Below are 15,314 nucleotides of genomic sequence, written 5' to 3'. Positions count from 1 at the left end.
CCAGTTTCTGAGATAATTGTATCAGGAACCCAACAAGGTTCACTTCCAAAATTCCGCACGAATTCCACTATGAATATCGTGATTCAAGTTTTGATTACTTTGATTCTTCTCTATGTCCCCTCTAAGTTTGGAATCACCAGACTTGAATCTTGTACATAGGTGGCTTTTCATCATTAATTCAGACTGCATTGAACCCGTAGTTGAATGAGGCGTCATACAATAATTGAGAAGGAAATGGGGAAGTTGAGTTTCTAGAGTACTTACTGATAACCTCTGTTCCAGGTTTGAAAGTTTGCACAACTCTTTCAGCTAAACCATTTGATGAAAGATGATATGGTGCTGTTTTAATATGTCTGATTCCATTTAAACTCATCAATCTCTGCAACTCTGTACTGGTAAAGACTGTACAGTTATCAGAAATGATGACTTCCCGTAGGCCATGTTTACTAAAACATTGATGCAGCTTTTCAATAATTGCGCTGGATGTCATGATCTGACTTTAGACATATCCATACATTTAGAATGTGCATCTACGATAAAAACGTGGTACCTAACAATGGTCCTATATAATCAATCTGTAGTCTAACCTAGGGTCGATCAGGCCACCCCGTTGGATGTAGTGGAGCTGAAACGGGCAACTTCTGTTGTTGCTGACAGTGCAGACCATGCTTTCAATGTCACTGTCAATACCTGGCTACCACACATAGCTTTGCACAAGCATTTTCATCTTCGATATGCCTGGATGTGCATCGTGAAGCTCTTCCATTCTGTGTGATAACACAGCCCCCGCACAATGAGAGGCATCAAATGTTAATTCTTTGGGTTACAGTGTACCAATAAACACGATGAATGTAAAAGCTGCTTAACTTTCACAAAGTTGTCAATTCCACGACCAACGATTCTTTTTTAACAAGTGTAATGGTGCTAACAGTGTTGACAAGTTTGACAAGAAGCGGCTATAATAAATAGTTGATCATACCCCAGGAAAGACTTTGAGTTTGGTTACAGTGGATGGAGAGGGCACATCTTTGCTCACCCTAACTTTCTCTTCTATCAGATGCCACCCCATGGCATCCACCCTATGACCCAGGTAAGTAACCTCTGGTGCTTGGAATGTACATTTCTCTCTTTAATTGTATGCTGGCTTCCAAGAATAATCATAGCACCTCTCCCAGGTTGGCCAAATGTTTGGTTACAGTTGACCCCTGTGATCAGAACATATCTAGGTATGCTACCTCTTGGGAAAGTCCTTGCAAAAGACTCTCCATTGTCCTTTGGAAGATTGCACATGCAGACGATACTCCAATGGGTAGGTGAGTATATTGATAAAGACTCTTGTGCATGTTGATGGTTACGTATCTTCTAGACATGCTATCCAGCTCTAATTGTTGATAAGCATGGCTCATGTCCGGTTTTGAGTAGGATTTGTCTCCAGCTAGCTTTGCATGTAAGTAGCCTATCCTCGGGATTGGATATTCATCTGGTTTAGCTGCCTTGTTTGGTCAATTTATGGTCCCCACAAATGCGTATAGTTTGGTCAAACTTTGCTGGGACTATAGGTGCTGCCCATTCTGAAAATTAGACTGGTTGCATGATGCCTAGCATTTCTAACCAGCACAGTTCTGCATTCACCTTCTCATTTAAGGCATAAGAAATGGGTCTGGCCTTAAAGAAATGGGGTGTCGCCTGAGAGCCCATACATATTTTTACTTGCAAGCCTTTTGCTTCCCTAATTCGTCACGAGAAACACTCGTATTTCCTTAGCAGTTAAGGAATTCCTCCTGTTCTCAAGTGAAATATTTTGGACCAGTTAAGCTTGATTTTTTTGAAACCAGTCTCAATTCAGAAGACTTGGTCCTTCACTTGTCACTATTATCACTGGAAGCTTAGCAGTCTTTTGCCTATAAGACACAGGTACTGTGGTGATGCCCTTTACCTGTATAGATTCTCCATTGTATGTCTTCAGTTGAGCAATTGTCGCTCCAGATTCAGTGGCTGGGTACCTTTTATTTAGATATTTAAACGTGTGCTCTCCTATCACTTTGGTTGAGGCTCCTGTATTATTAGTGGCTTCCCATTAGCTTGGATTGTGACAGTAACAGGTTTGGTTTTTATTGCTATGATGTTGTATAGGGAATAGATGTCACTATTTAGGTTCTTTAGGTTCTATTGTATTATTCAATTCAATCATATTGGTTTGCTGCTATATGGGCTGATTTGATTTCACACAGCATTGCTTTATTAAGTGACCTTTCCTGTATCAGTAATGGCATTCTGCCTCCTTAAATCTGCAGGTGTCCAGTACATGGTCACCCCCACATCTATAACAGATTAATCTTGGGGTCGCTGCTGAAATGTTTCTATTAGGCCTTTGCATTTTTCTAACAGCGGACCTTGCCTCTTGCTTCGCTGCTGTGTCTCTGGTTTTCACACCATGCCATGTGGTAGGTTCCTGCCCTACATGAAGAACAGCACCATGTTGAACGTGTTGTAAAGCCTGTGAGCCTCCCTCAGCTCTTTCCATGCTAGTACTATTTCCATGGCGTGTTTTGAATCGATGTTGACTTTTGCGAGTAAACAGAGCTGAAGGGCATCGTTGTGAACTCCACAAACTAATCAGTCCTGCAGTATAGCATTCAGCAAGTTTCTGAAGTTGCAGTGCTCTGTCAACTGCTTCAACGTCGCTATATAGATTGCGATGGACTCTTCCTGGGGTCCTAACTCTGGAATTAAACTTAAACTCTGCATTATTACAGATGGCTTCAGATAGAAATGTGCTTTCACGAGGTCCACTAACGCATTCAAGGACTTAGAATTGGGTGCGTTTGGGGCCGTTAGTCTGCAGATGAGGCTGTATGTCTTGCTACTACATACACTCAAAAATATTGCTTTCTACTTTTCCTCCGTGGTAATTTCATTTGCTACGATATGAAAACCAAGGCACTCTACATACTTCTCCAGTCTTCCATAGTCGCGTTGTAAGGATCGATTCTGCCAAAGAGTGGTATGACTGGTGAGTATTTTCTTTTTTTCTTAAGATTTGATGTATTCACGTTAACAAGGCGAGGTGCAGCGCCAAAGTTATTTTACCCCCGTCGTCAAATGTAATGACTTGACATACTGGACAGGTTTTAACAAGAAACAGTAAACTTTATTACAGAGCTTTTCAGGTGCTACATGCTTGAACCAGGTCCTCGATAAGCCCCCACCTACCTCTCAGATTACCCGCGCTTAGGGCTCATTAGAGCTGCCAAGAACAATCACGTGACTCCTGATATACAGTAGGAGAAGCTATACCTTCAGTTACTACAAGCCCTGAGTGTGTTCTGCCATTTATTGAAATCACTGCTGATCTGTGAGCTAACTCCATATACCTTTGTCCCATATCCCTTAATACCTTTGGATGATGGAAATCTATCAATCTCAGATTGAAAATTAACATGATCTAGCATCAATTGCTGTTTGTGGAAGAATGTTCCAAATTTTACCACCCTTTGTGCATAGCAGGATTTTCTAATTTCAAACCTGAAATGACTGGCTCTAATTTTAAACCATGTCCCCAGTGCTAGACTCCAACCAGCAGAATTAGTTGCTTTCCCTTTTCCCTTTTATTGTTATAACTTAATTCTATATTTTGTTGCATCAACACCCACCGGCAAGAATAAGGAATGCTAGTTCTTAAAGGCGTTAATGGAGCGTTTACTCCTTGGTGTCTCATCTTGAATCCATTGTAGTCTTGGGTTTACTCTGTGCTCATGTCTGCATTTGTTCCCCACAGCATAATTTGGTGCGGCATAATTAGGTTATAGTATGGTTACAGCAGAGGAGGAGGCGATTCATTCTGTACTACCTGTGCTGCCTTTCTGAAGGAGCATTCACTTGGTGCCACTACTCTGCCTTCTCCCCGTTTTTCCTTTTCAGATGATAATCCAGTTCCCCTGGAATACCTCGATTGAACCTGTCTCCACCAGACACTCAGGCAATGCATTCCAGGTCCTAAACACTCACTGCTTGAAAATGTTTTTCCTCATTTCACCATTGCTTCTTTTACCAATTACCTTAAGCCTGTGCCCTCTGGTTCTCAATTCCCCTACCAATGGGAACAGTTTCTCCCTATCGACTCTGTCTAGACCCTTCATGATTTTGAATACCTCTATTAAATCTGCTCTCAACCTTCTCTGAGGAGAACAGTCCCAACTTTTCCAATTTATTGACATAACTGAAGTTCCTAATCCCTGGAACCATTCTTGTGAACGTTTTCTGCACCCTCTCTAATGCTATCACATCCGTAAAATGTGGCGCCCAGAACTGTATGCAATACTCCACTTGAGGCCGCACCAGTGTTTTATAGAGGTTTAACATAACTTTCTTGCTTTTGTACTCTATGCCCCTGTTGCTTTATTAACCAGTCCCTCGATCTGCCCTGCCACGTTCAATATTTATGCATATATACACCCAGGTTTCTCTGATCCTGCACTCTGTTAAGAATTGTGCCCTTTAATTTATGTTGCCCCTCTCTCTGTTCTTCCCACACTTCTACATTAAATTTCATCTGTCACCACCCATTCCATCAACCTGTTGATCTCCTCAAGTTCTACACTGTCCTCCTCAGTTTGCACTACTTCCAAGTTTTATATCTTTTGCGAATTTTGAAATTGTGCACCGTGCGCCAAGGTCTAGGTCATTCAGGAAGAGCAGGACTCCTAACATGACCTCTGGGGAACTCTGCTATAAATCTTCCTCCTGTCCAAAAAACAACCATTAACCACTACTCTCCTTTCTGTCAATCAGCCAATCTGGTATTCATGTTGCTAATGTCCTTTTATCCCATGAGGTCTAACTTTGCTCATAAATCTATTGTGCGGCACTTCATCAAATGCCTTCTGGAAGCCCATGAACACCACATCAACATCATTACTCTCATAAACCCTCTCTGTTAACTCATCAAAAAACTCATGCAAGTTGGTTAAACATGATTTTCCCTTAATAAACTTGTGCTGACTTTCCTTAATCAACCTGCATTTGCTCAAGTGACTATTTGTTTTGTCCTGAATTATCGTTTCTGAAACCTTGCACACCACCAAGGTTAAATTGGCAGGGGTGTAGTTCCTGGGCTTATCTTTATACCCTGTTTTGAACTAGGGTGTAACATTTGTAATTCTCCTGCACTCTGACACCGCACCTGAGTCTGAGGAAGATCAGAAAATTAAGGCTAATGCCTCTAAAGTTTCCTCTCTCACTTCGCTCAGTATCCTTGGATGCATCTCATCTAGACAAAGTGCCTTATCAACTTTAAGTACAGACAGCCCATGCATACTGCTTTATCAATTTTAAACCCTTCATGTGTCTGAAGTACCTCCTCTTTCACCATGACCTGGGCAGCAGCATCTTCCTTGGTAAAGACAGATGCAAAATGTATACAGATATGTAGAAAAAGTTCAGCAATTCTGGAGTTGATCTTTATTTAGGAGAGGTGTTGACTGCGTATCTATTTGCCATGATTTCAGAGCTGCTGGTGCAGATGCTCGCAAGAAAAAGTTATCTGACAAAGTAAATGCTGCATGGGTTTACCTTCTCCTGTTTTAGTTCCCTGCTTGGATGCTTTTTACAATACTTTTCCCACTTGACTTTTTAGTACTATTCCCTTTATATTAACTTGGTAGCAAAAATCTCCAACATAGTCATTTGTGTAGGCCCTACTTACCTATTTGTGGACATTTTGATAAGCTTTGTGCAAAAAAAAAGTATTAATATTCTATTATGTGCTGCCTGAAATTGGATAGTTTCAGTATGGTCTGTTCCTCTGTATCAATGCTGAGTTGCATATGACATAAAACTTGCTACCCTCACAGGATTTAGCATACAAGAACAATGCTAGCCCCCTGATTTTGAAATAAGTTTGACATTTAAGTGGTGGTGTGGTAAATAGTTTGCATATGAAAAGCTTTCAAATTTAGATTGAAGTACATTGAATCGCAGTTGCAAGATATGATATAATTGTCATTTTCATTTTCTCTCCCTTGTTAATAGTCTGTCACTTTTATTGCAATGATTTGAAAATTGATTTTCAATTGTCCTCATGTATTGGTTCCTTGACATTAGGCAACCAGAAAATTCATGTGATCACGAAAATGTGCTTGGGACGGCTGCACATTAGTCTTGGCCTTGTGGGTTGGATTTGTGGTTGGAAAATCCAAACTCCTTGTCTGGTCCGATCACTTTAGCTTTTATCCATTGTACAAAATCTTGTGATTGTTGTGCAAAACAAATAAATTTCTGCAAGGATTTTTTTAATGTGCAGAAACTTGTTCAGTAATGTCAGAATGAATTGTGAGGCAAGCTTTAATGAATATAAACATTGCAGGATAGTTGTATGTATTCAGACCTGCAAAGTTGTCAAGGCCTTTCAACCTACCGCTATGTAATTGATAACCTCCATGTTGGCATCATGTCTTTAGTCAATAAAGAATTAAATATGGATGAAAGTGTTCAGTAGTAATCTATGCCATCCTTATACTTTTAAACAGTCTGAACAACTATAAAATTCTCCCTTTGGTTGTGTCATAAATATCTAATGCTAGAAAAGTTGAGATTTAAAAGAGCAGTCAGCCTCATTGTTCTTCAAAGCACTCTGATTTTTTGTAAGCTACAATCAGCACTTCAATGAGCAAAGATTAAGTTAAGCAAAAATAGGTCCCAGCCTCTAAATTGTGTATGTTATCTACCAGATACTTTGTGTGGTATTTAACACTCTCTTTCCACTCTATCAAAGTCACCACCTGAGGTTTTATAGAAACATAGTAAATAGAAGCAAGAGTAGGTTATTCGGCCTTTTCGGTCTGCTCCACCATTCAATATGATCATGGCTGATCATCTATCTCAACGCCATACCGCTTGACGCCTTTGGATTCTAGAAATCTATCTGTTTTCTTCTTAAACATATTTAGTGATTTGGCCTCCACAGCCCTCTGTGGTAGAGAATTCCATAGGCTCCCCACCTTCTGAGTGAAGAAGTTTCTCTCATCTCAATCCTAAATGGCCTACCCCATATCCTGAGATTGTGATCCTTTGTCCTAGACCCCCCCAGCAGAAGAAAAATGGAAGAAAATTCATTTTGGCTAGCAAAAATACCTTGCAGCATAGGGTGTAGCGTATAACCATATTTAAACAGATCCGGAAACTTTTCAATATAATTTCCCACAATATACACATTTTAATCAAAGAATCATGAGCCTTTGCTTTAAAATCAAGGCTTTCGTATTGATATTGGGACTGAGATGCCATTTAAGTTGGAATCTGCAGTGGTTGAAAATTGCCGAGGGTCCAATTGGATTTGTTCAGAAGTTTTGTTTTCAAAAGAATTGTGCTTCATTTCCAGTTGTTCACAAGCTTAATTTTTTTTGTTTTAAGTCATGCAAAGTTGCTAATTATGACGAAAAAACTGACCAGGAAGCTGTCAGATTGTTGTAAAACTCAACTGGATTACTAATGTACTTTAGGGAAGAAAACTTGCTATTCATAACTTGTTTGCACATATAGGCTCCAGTTCCACACCAGCGTGCTTGACCAAACTGCCTTTAAAATGGTTTAGCAATACAGTCATTTCTATCAAACCATTACTTGCAGTGTTTCAAGAAGTAAGCTCATCACCATCTTCATAGGGCAATTTGGGGAATAAATGCCAGCTTAGACAGTGACTGACACCCACACCTTTAGAATAAATGAATATTAGGAAAAAAAATATGAAGTGCTGTGCAAAACAGGAGATGGTTAAATAGCAAAAGTGATATCATGACATGTGAGTACATCAAGGCATCAGACATTTGAGATGGTGAATGTGCGAATAATACAAAAGGTGCTTAATTAAGGCGGGTAGAATAGACATATGAAAAACCAGTATAGCAAAACAGGGCATAGAGTCCAGGAGCCTGGGAAATGGAAACAAAACAGGTTCGCATCAAAAATGCAGATCACTCTGCAGTAGTGTTGCTGATGACTGGCTCTGATAAGCTATGGGGATTTAGATGCTTTAACTCTAGCACTACCTCTGTGAGCAATTATGGGATCCAAACTGACTGGGTTTGTGTTTGAGATGTGTCACTAACGAGTGCTCTGTACCCCTGAAAACTGAGACTAAAGTCATGATTTAGTGGGCAGTAACTCTACCCTGTGCTTCTATATGCTTTGGAGGCTTGGACAACTTAGAGCAGACATCTCAAAATGCTGAAGAAGTGCCATCAGCGATACCTGCCCAAGATCCTTTAAATCTGGTGGCAAGAAAGGTGGTGCAACAGCAGTGTCCTCTTCCATACCCACTTGCCCAGTATTGAGGCACTAATCACTTAAAACCAGCTCCGCTGGGCAGGACATGTCATACATATGCCTGACACCAGACTCCCAAAGCAACTGCTCTACTCGGAACTTGATTGCAGCAGAAGACTCCCAGGAGGACATTGGAAATGCTTTAGGGATGTCCTTGAAGCATCCCTGCAGAGGCCAAACATCCCCAACAACTTATGGGAGTTCCTGGCTTGTGACTGACTAAAACAGGGAAGGTTAATCCAGGAAGGCACTGAACACATCAAGAGACTTCATCGGGAGCGTGCAGAGGTGAAATTGTGGTGTAGGAATGAATGCACAAACCCCCAAATACCTCAGCTGCTTGATGTTTCAAGCACCACCTTTCCCCAGTGTAGTAGAGTCTACAGATCATATACTGGCCTTATCCGCCATCATAGAACCTAATGAACTAGGGAGCAAACAAATCATCCTCGATCCGGAGGGACTGCCTAAGAAGAAAGCTTTTTATTGGACAGGCAGGACTCCTGGTGGGTGGGTGTAATTTCTCAGCAGTTTGAATTGTTACTGGGTTTCTGCACATATCAGGAACCAGATTAACCCAATGAAAAACAACAGAATTGATTTGGCAAAAAGAAAATGGTATTTTAAGTGTTCAAAGTTCAGAGGGTAAATGCACATCAGGGTGTGGCTCTGAGTCAACAAAATCCAGAAGGTCACTTAACCTTGTCTGAAGAATTAATCCCTGGAGGAGAAAATGAATTGACGCTCTTTGATATCAAAATCAGTGCCAGAACTCGTTTTAAAAATTTAGAAATAGAATGCCGTAAACAGCCTGCCATACGAACATATGAATTAAGAGTAGGCCCTTCAAGCCTGCTCCGCCATTCAGTAAGATCATGGCTGGTCTAATCTATTCTGGATACTTTGATTCTCTTGCCTAACAAGAATCTAATCTACCTCTGCCTTAAAAATATTTAATGATCCCACCTTCACTGGCTCCTGAGGCAGTGTTCCAAAGTTGCACAACCCTCTGAGAAAAAAATTCTCCTCATCTCTGTCCTATAAGGCCAACCCCTAATTTTAAGAGTGTTTTCTAATTCTGGACTCACCCAGAGGAAACACCTTTTCCACGTTCACCTTGTCAAGACCGTTCAGGATCTTTTATACTTCAATCAAGCCACCCCTTCATCCAAGTCATTAATATAAATTGTAAAAAGTTGAGGCCCCAGCACTGATCCTGTGGCACACCACTTGTTACATCTTGCCAACCAGAAAATGACCCATATATGCCTTCTGTTTCCTGTTAGCCAATCTTCTATCTGTGTCAATTGGTTGCCCCTTACACCATGAATTTTTATTTTCCACATTAACCATTGGTGTGGCACCTTATCACATGCCTTCTGGAAATCCAAGTACAGTACATCCACCAGTTCCCCTTTATCCACAGCACATGTGACTGGTTCAAAGAACTTCATTAAATTGGTGAAACATGATTTTCCTCTCAACACCATGTTGGCTTTGACTGGTTACCCTGACTTTTTCTAAGTGCCCTGCTATAATATCTTTAATAATAACTTCTAACATTTTCTCTTTGACAGATGTTAAGCTAACTAGCCTGTAGTTTCCTGCTTTCTGTCTCCCTCCCATTCTGAATAAAGGAGTTACATTTGCTATTTTCCTATCTAATAGAACCTTCCCCAAATCTGGTGAATTTTGGAAAATTAAAGCAAGCACATCAACTATCTCATTAGCCACTTCTTTTAAGACCCTAGGATGAAGCCCATCAGGTCTTATTCAGGTGTCAATTATTCATGTGTAAATGGCCATATATTCCAGTGCAGCAGGCATATCAGACTACTGGCCCTCAAGTGTGTATCCACTTACAGTAGTGGTCATTGGATAGCTATTAGAAGGAGGAATCCTGTTTAGATTTCCTCTCCTTAGCCTGGGATGGAGTCCCAATGAAGCGGACAGCATCGTCCTGGATGGTGGTAAGGTTCTTGGGTATTATTAGAATTGTACTCATCTAGGGAAATGGAGGATATTCCATCACACTCCTGACTTCTGCCTTGTAGATGGAGAGGCGGAATTTCTAGCCTCTGACCTGCTATTGTAGCCACAGTATTTCTGTGGCTGCTCCAGTTAAGTTTCTCGTCAGTGGTAACCCCAGGATGTTGATGGGGGGTTTAGCAATGGTAATGCCATTGAATTTCAAGGGGAGATTTTAGATTCTCTCTTGTTGGAGATGTCATTGCTGGCACATGTGGTGCAAATGTTACTTGCCACTTAGCAGCCCAAGCCTGAATCCTGTTCAGTTCTTGCTGCCTATGTTCATGGTCACCTTCATTATCTGAGGAGCTCCAAATGATGCTGAACATTGTGCAATCATTAGTGAGCATCCCCACCTCTGAACTTATGATGGAGGGCAGGTCACTGATATAGCAGCTGAAGATTGGTTGGATCTAGGACCCTGAGGAACACCTGCAGCAATGTCATGGAACTGAAATAATTGGCCTTCAACAACCACAACCAATCTCCTTTGTGCTAGGTATTGCTTCAGCCAGTGGAGGGTTTCCCCCTAGTCTCATTGACTTCAATTTTACTAGTTCCTCGATGTCACCTCAGTCAGATGTTGACTTGATGTCAAGGCTAGTCACTTTCACTTCCTCTGGAGTTCAGCTCTTTTGGCCATGTTTGGACCAAGGCTGAAATGAAGCCTGGAACTGAGTGGCCCTGGTAGAACCCAAATAGCATTGATGAAAAATTGCTGCTTGATCACACTGTTATTGACACCTTCCATCATTTTGTTGATGATGGAGAGCAGACTGATGGAGTGGTAATTGGTCGGATCAGATTTGTCCTGCTTTTGTGGACAGTACATACCTGGGCAATTTTTAACATTGTCAGGTAGATGCCCTGTGTTGTAGTTCTTCTGGAACAGCTTGGCTAGGGGTGCAGCTAGTTCTGGAGCACAAGTTTTTGGTGCTATAGCCAGGATGTTGTCAGGGCTAATGGTTTTGGCTGCGTTCAGTGTGCTCAGCTGTTTCTTGATATCATGTGGAGTGAATCAAGTTGACTTGACTGTGATGCCAGGAGGAAGCCAAAATGATCATCCACTTGGCAATTCTGGCTGAAGATGGCAGAAAATTCTTCCAGCCTTGTCCTTTACACTGAGATGTTGGACTACCCTATCATTCTGGCTGGAGTTGTTTGTGGAGCCTCCGCTTAGTTCACAGAATTGTTATGGTGTAGAAGGAGGCCATTTGGCCCATCGTGTCTGCACTGACGCTCTGAGCATTTTAAGTTAGAAACGGCTCTCTGTGTCCTGCCACCTTTGATGACTTATTTACACACACACCCAGGTCTCTCTTCTCCCGCACACTTTTTAGAGTTGTATCCTTTATTTTATACTGTCTCTCCATGTTCTTTGTATCATAGTGTCTCCGCATTGAACTTTATCTGCCCACTCCACCAATGTGTCAATGTCCTTTTGAAGTTCCACACTGTTCTCCTCATAGCTTACAATTCCCCCAAGTTTTGTGTTGTCCGTAAACTTTGAAATTGTCCCTTGCACACCAAGATCTAAATCATTTATATACATCAGGAAAAGCAAGGGTCCCAGTACTGACCCTGGGATTGTTTAACTGTTCACTACTATTCACAACCAGATGTGGCAGGGCTGCAGAGCTTTGATCTGATCAATTGGTTATGGGATGACTTAGCTCTCTCTGCAGAATGCTGCTTCTGCTGTCCAGCATGTAGCCGTGTTGTAGCTTCAGCAGGTTGGTACCTCTTTTTCAGGTTTGCCTAGTGCTGCTCCTGGCATACTCTTTATTGTTGGCCCCTTGGCTTGATGGTAGAGTGAGGGATATGCCAGATTTTGAGGTTTCATGTTGTGGTGGAGTACAATTCTGCATCAGATGGCCCACAATGCCTCATGGATGCCCAGTTTTCAGATGCTAGATCTGATCTGAAACTTTCCCATTTAACAATGGTGGTAGTACCGCACAATACAATAGAGCGTGTCCTCTGTGTGAAGGCAGGACTTTGTTTCCAGAAGGACTGTGTGGTGCTCACTCCTGCCCATACCGTCATTGAAAGATGTGCCTGCAATAGATTGGTGAGGATGAAGTGAAGTAGATCTTTGCTTCATGTTGGTGTTCTCACCATTTGATAACCCGCCATGGCAGCTATGTAATTCAGGGCTCAGTCAGTAATGCTGCTACCAAGCCACTCTTGGTGATGGACATTGAAATCCTCCGCCCAGAGTACATTTCTCGCCCTTGTGACCTTCAATGCTTCCATGTGGTGGTCCATATGGAAGAGTACTGATTCATCATTTGAGGGAGGGCAGTAGATTGCTATCAGGAGGTTTCCTTGCCCAGGTTTGACCCAATGCTGTGAAACTTTGTGATCCAGAGTCAAGGACTCTCAGCCATTGCCCCTCTGTGTCACTGTGACACCACCTCAGCTGGTGGGACCAGACGGTGCTGGAGGAGCCTGAGACATTGGCTGTAAGGTATGGTTCTGTCAGGCTGTTTCTTGACTAGACTGTGGGGCAGCTGTCCAAATTTTGGCATGTCCCTGAATGTCATTGAAGAGGACTTCAGGGTTGACTCGGCAGGGTGTGCCTTGGTCATATCCAGTACCTTGGTCGATACAGGATGATCCTGGTTTTATACTACTTCAACTTTTCTGTAATGGTTTGAGATAACTGAGTGTCTTGATGGACCATTTCTGAGGGCAGTTAAGAGTCAACTACACTGCTGTGATCTAGAGTCACATGTAGGCCAGAGCAGGTCAGGATGGCAGAGTTCTTTCCCTAAAGGATATTAGTGAACCAGATGGGTTTTATGACTATAAGGTAGTTACATCGTTACCACTGCTAAGAATAGCTTTTCATTCCCAGTTTATTGAATTTAAATTCCCCCAACTACTGCTGTAGGATTTGAGCTCTCTGGATTATTAGTCCAGTAACATTACCACCACACTGTCACTAATATCATTTCGCTCCTCTTCCCTGTACTTTAACATACGTTCATGTTCTCCTTCTAGTTCTTAGAACATTAAATAGTACAAACAGGATTTAGTCTTTATAAATATAATTTGTGTAGTCACTGCAGAAAATATTTTAAATCCTCTACTCAAGTGAAATTAAATATAACTCTATTGGAAGTGACTCAATTTGATTTATTTAGAGAAAGTGACTTCCTCTGGTATTTCTTGGCAGTGGGGCAATTGCATTATGAATAATACCAAGTGTTTGTATAAAATATTTTGCAGAACATTTCCAGTAAAATGTAACTTAAACTGTATGCCTTTGAAACATTTCAAGTAAAAAATAAAGCAAATTACAAAATGGTATTAAAGTAGAAATGGTCAAATAAATATGTTGCCAAACTTATTTGGAATTAAACTCCTGGCAGTGTTGGGATTTTTTTTTGGTGGAACAGTAAATTAAATTAGTTATTGCATTTAGATAAAATAAACAGAACATACTGGTTCATGGAGTAGTATGTGTAATGTAGCAGTAGTGATCTACCTAAGAGTAGGCCCCCTGTTCGTTATTCCTTGATCTCATGGCCTTGCACTTCACTCTTCAGTGTTTGTAGGAGCCTCCCATTTTCAATTTCAATGAGTGGTATGAATAGGGAAAAGAATACATGAGGTGGTTTTCCGTTGCCTTCCTCATGTCTGCTTAAAGAAAAATGGACCCTCTGCCTATAAGCAGTCATTGTCCCTCATGGTTCTATCTATTCCACCATCATAAAAAATTTGCTTGTTCCGCAATTAATCATGGACATAACCCTGAGCATAGGATCCTTATCTGGGCCTGGGCGGCTTGTAAAAGAGTAGGGCTACCATGCCGTGAGGTCTCAATGACACTGCAACCCTGGTGTATAATGTATCCATCCATATTTGTCAGTGATAGGTCATGCCCTTCCATGTTTGATAATTCAACAATATACAATGCTGTCTTAAGTCCTTGTAGTTTAGAGCTTTTGGTACTGTTAGACATCCATCACTTGATCAAATGGCATTTATGACGAAGACTGGTTATCCTACCTCTTCCATCCAGAAAAAATCTGTTATACATCAGTTCCAATTGCAGCATCCAATCTGTTACAAACAATTGGTAAGAACAGTGCTTCTTGCCTGCCTCAAGTTGTCCTGAGGGCATTGAGTGATCCACATTGTGTAGAACTAGAGTCACATATAGGCCAGACTAGACAGGGTTGGCAGTTCATTGCAGAAGTTAAACTAATTTATATTCAAACTAATTTATATTTAAACTGCCAATATGTACTGAAATTAAAGTGTAATTTGTTAACCTGCTATGAAATACAGATTGGCCCAAATCTTTCGATATGGGGAGAGACCTCCGACTCAACTTGCGTTGCTGATGTGCCTTGGGACCACGAGGAAGTCCTGATGTGTGGTACTTAAGTGCATGGTACTTTCGTGGGAAGTTTAAAAATTTCTGCTTGCCGTTTTTACCTTTCCTGGACTGCGCCGTAATTCCAGCGATAGTGGGATCAGATGGCCAGAACCATGGAGACTTGAGCTGCTTGCTTTATATTTACCCTGGTTTTTACACCGATTTTCTTAGAGATTTTCATAACAACTATTAAGCCCAGTTGGAATGTCAAAGCATGCCACCACCACCAATGTGCACCCTCAGTCCCAGCAATGTTCACACTCCTATCCACCACCCTCCCCCCCTCCCTGCCCAACCCACCCCTAGACATCAGAAGTCACTGGATGATTGGACTGTATATGAAAAGGAGGAGAAGTGATTGGGGGTGTGGGGCATGAAACAGGGAAGAGGAGTGACAGTGTCACATGGAGCCAGGAAACATGTATGGTCTGCATCTCGTACCCCCACACCACCTGCTGCCTCTTGCACCCTTCTCGCCTTCTGGAATCCCTGGCTGCTGTCTGGCCAATGGTGGAAGAATTAAAAAATCAGCATTGTCAGGAGAGTAGAGATTGAGCGTTTTCGTGAGGTGAGG

The 15,314-nt window shown here is 41.6% G+C and overlaps 1 protein-coding gene across 6 annotated transcripts in view; it reads left to right on the top strand.

Annotated features, from left to right (window-relative positions):
- The window catches only part of LOC121292435 (serine/threonine-protein phosphatase 2A 56 kDa regulatory subunit epsilon isoform), a 96,117-nt gene that overhangs the window by 29,038 nt on the left and 51,765 nt on the right, over window positions 1–15,314 (top strand). The window lies entirely within an intron of this gene.

The sequence above is a fragment of the Carcharodon carcharias genome, chromosome 20 (genome assembly GCF_017639515.1).
Source record: "Carcharodon carcharias isolate sCarCar2 chromosome 20, sCarCar2.pri, whole genome shotgun sequence".
Classification (NCBI taxonomy): Eukaryota; Metazoa; Chordata; class Chondrichthyes; order Lamniformes; family Lamnidae; genus Carcharodon; species Carcharodon carcharias.
The sequence above is the reverse complement of the archived record's forward strand: the minus strand, read 5'-3'. Positions and strand labels throughout refer to the sequence as shown.